The sequence below is a fragment of the Monodon monoceros genome, unplaced genomic scaffold (assembly GCF_005190385.1).
Source record: "Monodon monoceros isolate NGI ecotype Baffin Bay Population unplaced genomic scaffold, NGI_Narwhal_1 Super_Scaffold_18, whole genome shotgun sequence".
Classification (NCBI taxonomy): domain Eukaryota; kingdom Metazoa; phylum Chordata; class Mammalia; order Artiodactyla; family Monodontidae; genus Monodon; species Monodon monoceros.
The window spans coordinates 155195901-155205105 of NW_021703774.1; the positions used below are offsets into that span (position 1 = coordinate 155195901).

Sequence of the window (9205 nt, forward strand, 5' to 3'; positions counted from 1 at the left end):
GTATGATGGCTCCGGCTCTTTTACAGCGCCTGCCTTCAGTTTCTCTAAATCGAATCCCCTTCCTCCCTGCTTAATAACCTTCCATGGCTCTCCACTGCCTACCAAAGTAAGTGGACACTCCAGGCTCTCCATGACAGACCCCAGCCCTAGCTTCCCATCTCAGCTCTTCCCGTCCACCTTCCTTCAACAACTCCCCGCCAGCCAACAATCCTCTACCAGACTGTTGGGATCTCCTACACCAAGAGAAGAGATCCAGAGTAAAGGCTGGGGAAAGGGGGCTCCCCCCTCCCCGACCCCCATAACGGTGCATATGGGTTTTAACCTAGTTGGGGGTGGGGTGAAGTGAAGCAGGCAGCTGGGATCACATACCAGCCAACCCTTGTCTGCACAATAATCCCTCTGCTGGTTAAAGCAACTCCTAGCTGGAAGGGCCTCCGGCTCAGCCAGGGAGAAACAGTCACTTGCTTGAGGTCACCCTGCCAGGGCACCCTTTTGTCCCCTCCCCAAGTCATAAGTGACCCCTTTTGTGGCAGCTTTCCTGACAGATAAGCATTCAGATCTTTCTCACTCATTTCCGTTGCTGGTTCGCTTCTCCTGGTCCATCCCTGACTGTCTGAAATTTGTTGCTGGGTTCACAGCAAATAGAATGGTCACTCTTGGAAGTGGAATTAAGGGCAAGAGGCTGAGTGTTCACTTGTGACTTCATAAGCAATTCTGCCTGGATGTATTACAACCTGCATGCAGGACATTTGAGACTTGAGTCAAAATCTAAAGAGTCAAGATTTCTTTTTTTAATTAATTAATTATTTTTTAAAAAAGTTTTGGCTGCACCGCATGGCATGTGGGATCTCAGTTCCCCAGCCAGGGATCGAACCCGGGACCCCTGCTTTGGAAGTGAGGAATCCTAACCACTGGACCACCAGGGAAGTCCCAAGAGTCAAGGTTTTTAAAAGATGGTTCTTCCTCCACTGGGATCTGCTTCCCAGAAGTCTTCCAGCAGCCCAGCTCTGCCCTAGGGGGTTGCCCAGGCTGAAGGCTGCACCCAGCACCCGTGGCCAGTGTGACTCTCCTCCCAGCAGACCTGACCCCACCACTGGCCAGCTGTGTCCTCCTAGAGCCCCGGTTCTACTACGGGGAAAAGCTTCCCTCCCAGAGTTGCTGTGAGCAGCCCATGAGACACTGGGAGGGTCGTGCACATGAAGGCGGCTACTCTGTGACACTCCAGGGCTCTGGGGTCTACACTCATACAGTCTTGTGGGCAGGGGCCCCTAGCGAGAGGAAAGGTAACATTCCAGCTCAAGGATTCTGCTGGCACCTGTGATTATCCCCATTTTATAGAAGAGGAAACAGGCACAAGAGATCAAGTTCCCTGCCTGAGCCTGTGCATGGGGTTAGAGCCAGATTAAAGATGGGACCCGGCTCCATTTCCTGAGCTCTTTCCAGTGGGCTGGGATGCCTTAGAGAAGTGAGAACTTCCTAGAGGATTCAGAGGGACGCAGAGTCCCAGAACCCAACCCCCAGAGGCTGAGGTTGCCACATCCCAAGGCCCTCATGCTCTGGATCTGTCTTTCTTGCTGGGAAGACTGGGTCAGCTCTCGTTTCTGGCACCTTAGGCTTTTCCCGAAGCTGGGGATTGCCTCTTTGTTTCCATAGTAACAGCGAACAGGGGGGCCTCCCGAATCAGTGCAGGGATACTGCACAGGTACTAGCAGGTATGCATGTGCCCTGGGAATCACTGGGATGGACAGCCTGAGGTACACGCATGCATACCCACGCACACCCTTGCACATGCATGCACACCCAGTGCATGTGTGTGCATACCCACTCCCCCTTGCACATGAAGGCACATGTACAATGTGCCCACTAGCCGAGAAGTGGGTCAGGACATCACCCTGCCTGACACGATCCACTCTCACAGCCACCCTGGCCCACTCAGGCAGGGGGAGGGTTTTGGGGAAATGAATGACTTCCACTTTATAATAATACATCTGTAGATACTTACTATGTGCCCAGTACTGCATTTTCCTTTTCACATATAACATCTCCTATACTCCCCACACCACTCTGAGACAGGTGCCTGGTGAGGAAACAGGCTCAGAGAGGTAGAGTGATTTGCCTGAGGTCACACAGTAGCCAAGATTTGAGCCAAGGACTGTTTGGCTCCTGCCCTCCGCAACAGACCCCTTGGTGCCAGACCCAAGAGCACTCACCCCGGGACCCACAAATACAGATGGGGGTGCCTGGCAGCAGGTGGAACCAGAGCTGAGGCCTCCCAGCTAGGATGCCAGGGTTCTTGGACTTGTGGCTCTGGGCACTGGGTTCCCTCTCTGGCCTCCAGCCATTCTTGAGACTGAGGAGTGAAGGGAAGCCCAGAGGACCGCGAGGGCTTTCCTTCCACTGATTTCTCCCAGTCAGCAGAAAAGGAACTTTGAACAGCCAGAGAAAGACCCACTGGGAATCTCCTGCTCGTAAAGCCACCTGGGTTCACTTGTGAGCTCCCTGCCCTTCCTCCGGAGACAGAAATCCAGCTGCCAGGGTCCTGGCTTCTCGACCTCTCGGGCCTCTCAGGCAAAACTTGAGGAAATGAGGGGGCCTGAGGCTGGAGGCTGGGCCAACTGAATCATCCTGAATAGGAAGCTGGGAGGTGGGCTGTCTTGCAGGAGGCAGCTTTCAGCAAAAAGATGATGTGACAGTGAAAATGGGCTGCTGGGGAGGGAGTGAGCTCCCTGTCACTGGAGGCATCCCAAGTTGGTAGGCACTGGATGCTCCCTGTTTAGGAAATTCAAGATAACCAGTGACTGAGTGCTGCATCGTTCTCCTCATCACTGCCATCATAGCACCACTGATTAGATACCCTTTGTGTCAAGCACTTTAAGATACAACTGCCACCAGTGCTAATAAAAATAGCAGCTCCTGTGTACTCAGCCCTTTTGCGCTTGATCATCATTGACTCCTCACAGAACCCTGTGAGGCAGGCACTATCGTTAGGCCCATTTATGGATGAGGAAACTGAGGCTCAGAGAGGCACGGCAGCAAGATTCAGACTCTGCCTGGCTGCTGAGTCTGTGATCTGCTCACCTGGGAGTTGGCCTCCTGGCACCCAGGCAGAGGGACCAAAGCAGGAGGCAGGGCGGCCTCCCCAGCTAGGGCTCTGGGTGCCCCCAGTCCCGGAGCCTTTCCTGTTCTGCAGCACTATGGCCCAGGTGGGCGCCCTCTGCTGGCCATGCTCTGGTTCTGCAGAGCCATGTTGTTTTCAGGCTGAGGGAGACCCTGGGATGTGGGAGGTGGGTGGGCTCTTGAACCTAGACCCTCACTTTAGATGGTGGTACCTGAGGTCACCCAGCCAGTCAGGGGCTGAGCTAAGGTTTGAACCTAAGCGTTGTCTGATTCTCAGCCTCCCGTCCTTCCACCCCTCCCTGGTGGGGAAGGAGTTTTACTCCAGCAGCCTTTGCATCCTCCACGCCCTCCCCGCATCTGGACCCCCTAAAACAGAGCCTCTAGCCCCACTGCTCCTGAGGGATCTTAGTGACTGTGGTTTGTAGCTGAGAATCTGTCTCCAAAGGCAAATCTGGGGTCCACGATTTGAGGTAATTTGAGGCATAGAGATGCTACTGACTAGCTGTGTGACATTGGGCAAGATTCTCAACCTCTCTGAGCACTGTCAGATGGGAGTCAGTTCCTTTGTAGACTCTGAAGAACTGAAGAAATTGGAGGAGGTCTCTTTTACCCATTTAGAAGGCCTTTACTCAGACCTCTCCTCTACCTCTTCCCTCCTCCCCTCCTTTCACCCCTCCTCCTCCCTCCCCCCCTTTTTTCTCTCTTGCTCCTCTTCTCCACTCCCCACTATCTCTTCCACCACTCTGTGGTGTGGATATTATCTTTCTTTTCAAGAGGAGGCATTTAAGCCTCAGAGAGGTGGAGTAACTGGCCCAGCGACACCCAGCCAGGTGTTTTGGCTTAGAATCCAGACTTTGGTGAGCTGACCCCTCCCCTGTTCCCTCTTCACCTCCTCTCTCCTCACTCATCACATCTCATCCATCAGCTCCTCCTACAAAACTTTCCCCAAACCCTCCATCAACTTCTCTCCTTGTCCCTTGCCACTACCCAGGCCAAGACCCATCTTTTCTGGGCTGGTGACTGCAGCAGCCTCCTTGCTTCCTCACAGGTCACTCGGCCTGGTTTTCTGCAGTCTGGCTTACACACTGGAGCAGGTGAAGTGACCCTTTTAAAATGTAAATCAGATCATATCACATCTCTTTTTGAAAGTTTCCACTGCAAGTGGAATAAATCTAAGCTCCATTCCATTCCCTCAGGCCCTGTGCTATTGATCCTAGCCACCTTTATTTCCTCTTTCTTCCCCATGAAGCCCCAGTCTCACTGGCTTCTTTAAGTTTCCTGACCATGCCAAGCCTGCTTCTGCTCCAGGGCCTTTGCACTTGCAGCTCCTGTGGCTGGAGCACCCTTCCTGGGATGTGTGTTGTGCCTGCCCCCCTTTCCTTCTTAGTTCAGATGTCGCCCCCTCAGACCACACTACCTAACATTTTCCCACTCAGCCATTCTCAACCATATTCCCCCATTTTTGCCAGAGCCACGTGAGTCTTCGAAGATATTGTACTGTCATTAGCTCCCTTGTTTCTTGCCCGTCTCTCCCACTGGAACATGAGATCCATAGGGGCAGGGACCTTGTCATCCTGTCCACAGCTGTGTCCCCAGGACCTAGCATAGGACCTGGCAGTTAGTAGATGCTCAATATGTGTTTGTTGAATGCAGAAAGCCCTCCGCAGCCCTGACTTCTTTTGCAAGCTCAGAGCAGTCTTTCAAATCCAATCCTATTTTTCCTGCTCCCACTGTCACAGCCCAGAGCTTGTAGCAACCCCTCCCATCCCTCCCTGCCACCCTACTCTGCCTCCCTTCCTTCTCCTCCACATAGACAATATGCTCTCCCAGGCCTCAGGCCAATGATTCCTTTTTCCCTCTGTCCTTTTTGCCTCCTTTGACTAATTCCCACCTGACTGTCAATACTAATTAACTCAGGCGTCACCTCCTCCCAGAAGCCTTCCCTGCTTTCCTTTTAAGTTAATACTCTCTCCTGGCCCCTGAAGATCCTTGGTCCCTCCTGGTCCATAAGGCAGTCCTCTCCTTGTATATTAAGAATATCTCTCTCCTTAAGGAGCTCCTCAAGAACTTGGACCAATCTGGTTCATCACGATGTCTTTGGCACCCAGCCCAGACTGCTTGGCACAGGCATTCAAGAAACATTGATCTGGGCTGGCCTCATCATTGCTGTGATGGGGACTTTGGGGGATTAGACCAGACCAGTGTCTCCCAGTTGTATGACCCATGGCAAACTACTTCCTCTCTTTAAGACTCAGTTTCCTCACCCGTAAAATGAGTATAACATTCCCACCTTCTTAGGGTTGTGAGGATTCAAGAGAAGCTTCTCTAGTGTATGTAATGCTCTGGCACGTGGAAACTGTTAGGTAAGTGGTGGGTCCCTTTTCCAGTATGGACTTGGGCCTGGGCTTAGCAACTGCCTCTGTGAGCAGCCAGCCCCCTCAAGCCCTTTAGGGGAGGAAAATGTATATCCTCTAGTGAGCCCTGGGCCCAAGACCTCTGAGGAGCCCTCAGAGCTGAAGGGAAGATATAGGCAGACTGGATCAAGCCCTGAACTTGAAGCCGCATCACTGAATTTAAGACATGGCTCCATAATTCACTGGCTGTGTTACCCAGTGTGAGTCCTCACACCTCTCTGAGCCTCAGCTTCCTGATCTGGAACAGGAGCTAATAACACTTATCAGCCAAAGACTCAAAATGACGGACAAAAAGCCAGGTCTGGATAGGCGCTTGATTACCGGTCCTGAAAGCAATCTCCTTCCCTTCTCCTAATTCTTCCTGTGATTTGGGGTTTGTGTATCTAGCGGACCCCCTAGACAGGGCCATGACCATTCTAGGTGGCAAAGAGGAGCCTCCCCATTCTAAATGCTTACCTGCAGCCTGGGTTAGGGGCTGGGACTCTGGACAGCTCTGGACACTCAGGAGGCTCCAAATGCTGGTGACCTCACCAGGTGCCAATGTGTAAGTGACCAGTCAGCCCCCTAGGAGGTGTCTGTGGGGTCCTCCAAATGCAGATCATCTTTGGAGGACAGAGGCCCACCCCTCACGCCCCCCACCCAGATCCCCGTTCATGCATTTAATCATTCTTCCACTGCTGTATTTCCAGAAGGTTGCACAGAGCCTGGTACATAATAGGTCTCAATACATATATGTTTTAAGAACAAGTTTTTATGTTCAACACACACTTATTGTCTACTGCTCTTAGCCCTGTGCTAAGAGATGGTGTACAGATTGGTGCACACAAAGGAACTGGTCCTGACAGCTCTCTCCCAAGATCACCCAGGGGGCCTCTAAATCCTCCCAGCTCTTCCCACTCCAGACCCAGCTTCCACTGGTTGCCAAGCTCCAGGCATCAGGACTTTTCCCAGAATCGAGGTAATGCCCAAGCACCCCATGCATCATGGGGCCTGGGAAGGCTGCACGCCTGCAGCCACAACTCTCCAAATCCTCTCTGTCTTTCATGCCCCGTCCTCCAGCCACGCTTCCCCATCCCTCTAAAAGCCTCAGACACAGCCATCTCCGCCCACCCAATGCCCTACATCTACCTGGGGTTATACCCAACGTGGCCAGCGGGTGGCGCTGAGACTCCCCTTTCCCCAGCGCTGGACTGGACCCTGGACACCCCACCAGGACCCTGTCCCTCCCTCATTTTCTTCCCAGCACGGACAGGAGCGGACTCTGTGACCTCTAACTGACCCCTCTCTTTCCTGCTGGCTCCTGCGATGAGGCCTGAGGAGACTCCAGTTGCTCCTGCAGGCCCCGGGTTGTCTTTTCCTGCCTGGTGGGTGAGGGGGGGGTCCCCAGGGGCCAAGCTGCAGCTGGTGGGGCGGGGCTGGGCGGGGTGAGGCTGAAAGCAGCTGCCGGGTGAGAGAAAGAAAAAGAGAGAAGAGAAGAAGGAGAGGGAGGGAGAGGTGCTCTGGTTCCCTGGCTCCTATCCCAAGCAGGTGGAGGTCCCAGCTGAGGCTCGCCCCAGGATAAGGTATGTGGCTGAGGAAGCAGAAGGGGCCGGGGTGTCAGCCTGCCAAGCAGAGCAGGCCTAGGGGTACTGAGGGGCTAGCGGGTTAGGTTCTGCTACTCAGCAAAACCCCCTGAGCCCCCTCCCATCTCACTCCTCCCAAGGTGACCAAATAGAGACTTGGGGGGCAGTACAAGGAGTCGAGGGGTGGGCATTAGGAGGCGAAGGCTCTATTGCTGCTCTGGACTCGATACGTGAATTTGCACCAAGCTCTTCCCGTCTCTGAACCTCAGTTTCTTAATCTAAAATGGAGGCAGAGGCCGGAGGCTCTTGAAGATGTTTTGTGGGATAACTTTGCAAGGTGTCCCTTTTTCAAAAAGAATTTGTTCTTTCAGGGGCTTCTGAAGACCAGAAGGCTTTTTTTTTTTTTTTTTTTCCGGTACGCGGGCCTCTCACTGTTGCGGCCTCTCCCGTTGCGGAGCACAGGCTCCGGACGCACAGGCTCCGGACGCGCAGGCTCAGCGGCCATGGCTCACGGGCTTAGCCGCTCCGTGGCATGTGGGATCTTCCCGGACCGGGGCACGAACCCATGTCCCCTGCATCGGCAGGCGGACTCCCAACCACTGCGCCACCAGGGAAGCCCCAGAAGGCTTTTAAGACCCAAAGGGGTGCCCCCCCTAGTGGTGGAATTTCAGGCAGTGCAGGGAGGGGGTCATTTAGAAAGATGGGTGGTCCCTTCATGTCAGGGGCCCTGAGGCCCTGGTCTGTGCCTCTCTCCTCAACCTAGTTTCCCTGACTGGGACTCATGGTGGAGAGTGACACAGGGTGGTGGGTGGGAGCTTCCCCAGGTGTCTGGCGCTCCAGAGGTCCTCTCATTAGGGAGAGGGTGGTGGGCGCAGGGTGAGGGTATTTCTCTGCCACTCCAAGATCAAAAGAGAGTGGATTAGGCAGCAGGGTGTGTGGCGCCAAGGTAGGGACAGTGGTAGGCTTATGGATGTCCCCAGGGTAATGAGGGAGGGGTCACCCGAGCCCTTTTTGAACTGTGGCTGCTGGCCACGTCTCCAAAGTCCCCTGCACTTCAGAGTCATTAGCTCATTCACTGCTCACATCCTTCAACCAGTCCAGAAGGGTGGGGGCAGGGGGGCTGGAGCCATTCCTCCCTCACCCTGCTCTTGGGAAGAGATTGTTCCAGATTGTTCTCTGGCTGGGGAGAAGCTGGCACGGGCAAGTTCTAGGGTCTCAGGGATCCCAAGGTGGGAGACAGTCCAGTCAAGCACGTGATGGGGAGTCACATCAGCCTGTGTTCAAATCCTGGCTCTGCTGTGGGTCCTTGGGGGAGTCAAGTAACCTCTCCAAGCTGCAGTCTCCTCCTGTGCAAAATGCGGACAACAGAGCGGGCCCTTACAGGGTTGCAGTGAGAAGCAGTCGACATAATGCAAGTAAAGCCCCCAGCGCGCAGCTGACACCTATGAGATGCTGTTGCTCTCATTATGGAGGGAAAAATGGAGGTCAAGAAGGGAAGGACTGGCCTGGGGTCACAGAGTTAGGCCCTCCAGTGAGTCAGAGCACCATCTTCTCAGCCCCATGGCAAACGCTGAGCACCTACTGTCTGCACCCCAGCACCTACGGAGCACTCTATAGTCACCCCCATCCCTACTAGGATTGCTCCCCTCTGCTCACTCCTGTCCCAGCCTGCAAGGCCTCGGGGCTGGGGCTGGGGCGGAGAGAGGGGTGGGGACCCCCAGGCGCGGGAGGGCAGGTCAGCTTTGGGGCGGGTGCGATGGGAGCCCAGAGGAGAGTCTCCGTGGCACTTGTCCTCCCTCTCCCTCGGGAAAGGGCAGCGGTGGCGGCCGGGTCAGGGCTGCGCGGCGGGGAGAGAGGCTGCGTGCGAGCCTGGGGCTGAGCACAGTGGGGCACGGAGAACCCCGCTCGGGCTCCGGCACAGGCGAGAGGGTGGCAGCGCGGGTCGGCGAAGCCCCGCGGGCCGGGTCATCGGGGGTGGGGGCGGCGAGGGGGCGCCCTCCGCCCCTCACCCCGCCCCCGCGCCTCTCCCCGCAGCGGGGGCGCCCCGCCCCTCGGGCGCCCGACGTGGACGCGGCCGCCGCCGCCGCCGCCGCGCGGGAGTCGCTGTCCGCG

At 55.3% G+C, this 9205-nt stretch overlaps 1 protein-coding gene across 1 annotated transcript in view; it reads left to right on the top strand.

Moving 5' to 3' along the window:
* The first annotated feature begins 7022 nt into the window (after positions 1-7022).
* The window catches only part of FNDC5 (fibronectin type III domain containing 5), a 7988-nt gene continuing 5805 nt past the window's right edge, over positions 7023-9205 (top strand). The window contains exon 1 of the mRNA XM_029230831.1: positions 7023-7093. The gene's annotated coding sequence lies outside the window, so the exon portion shown is untranslated. The remainder of the gene's footprint in view (positions 7094-9205) is intronic.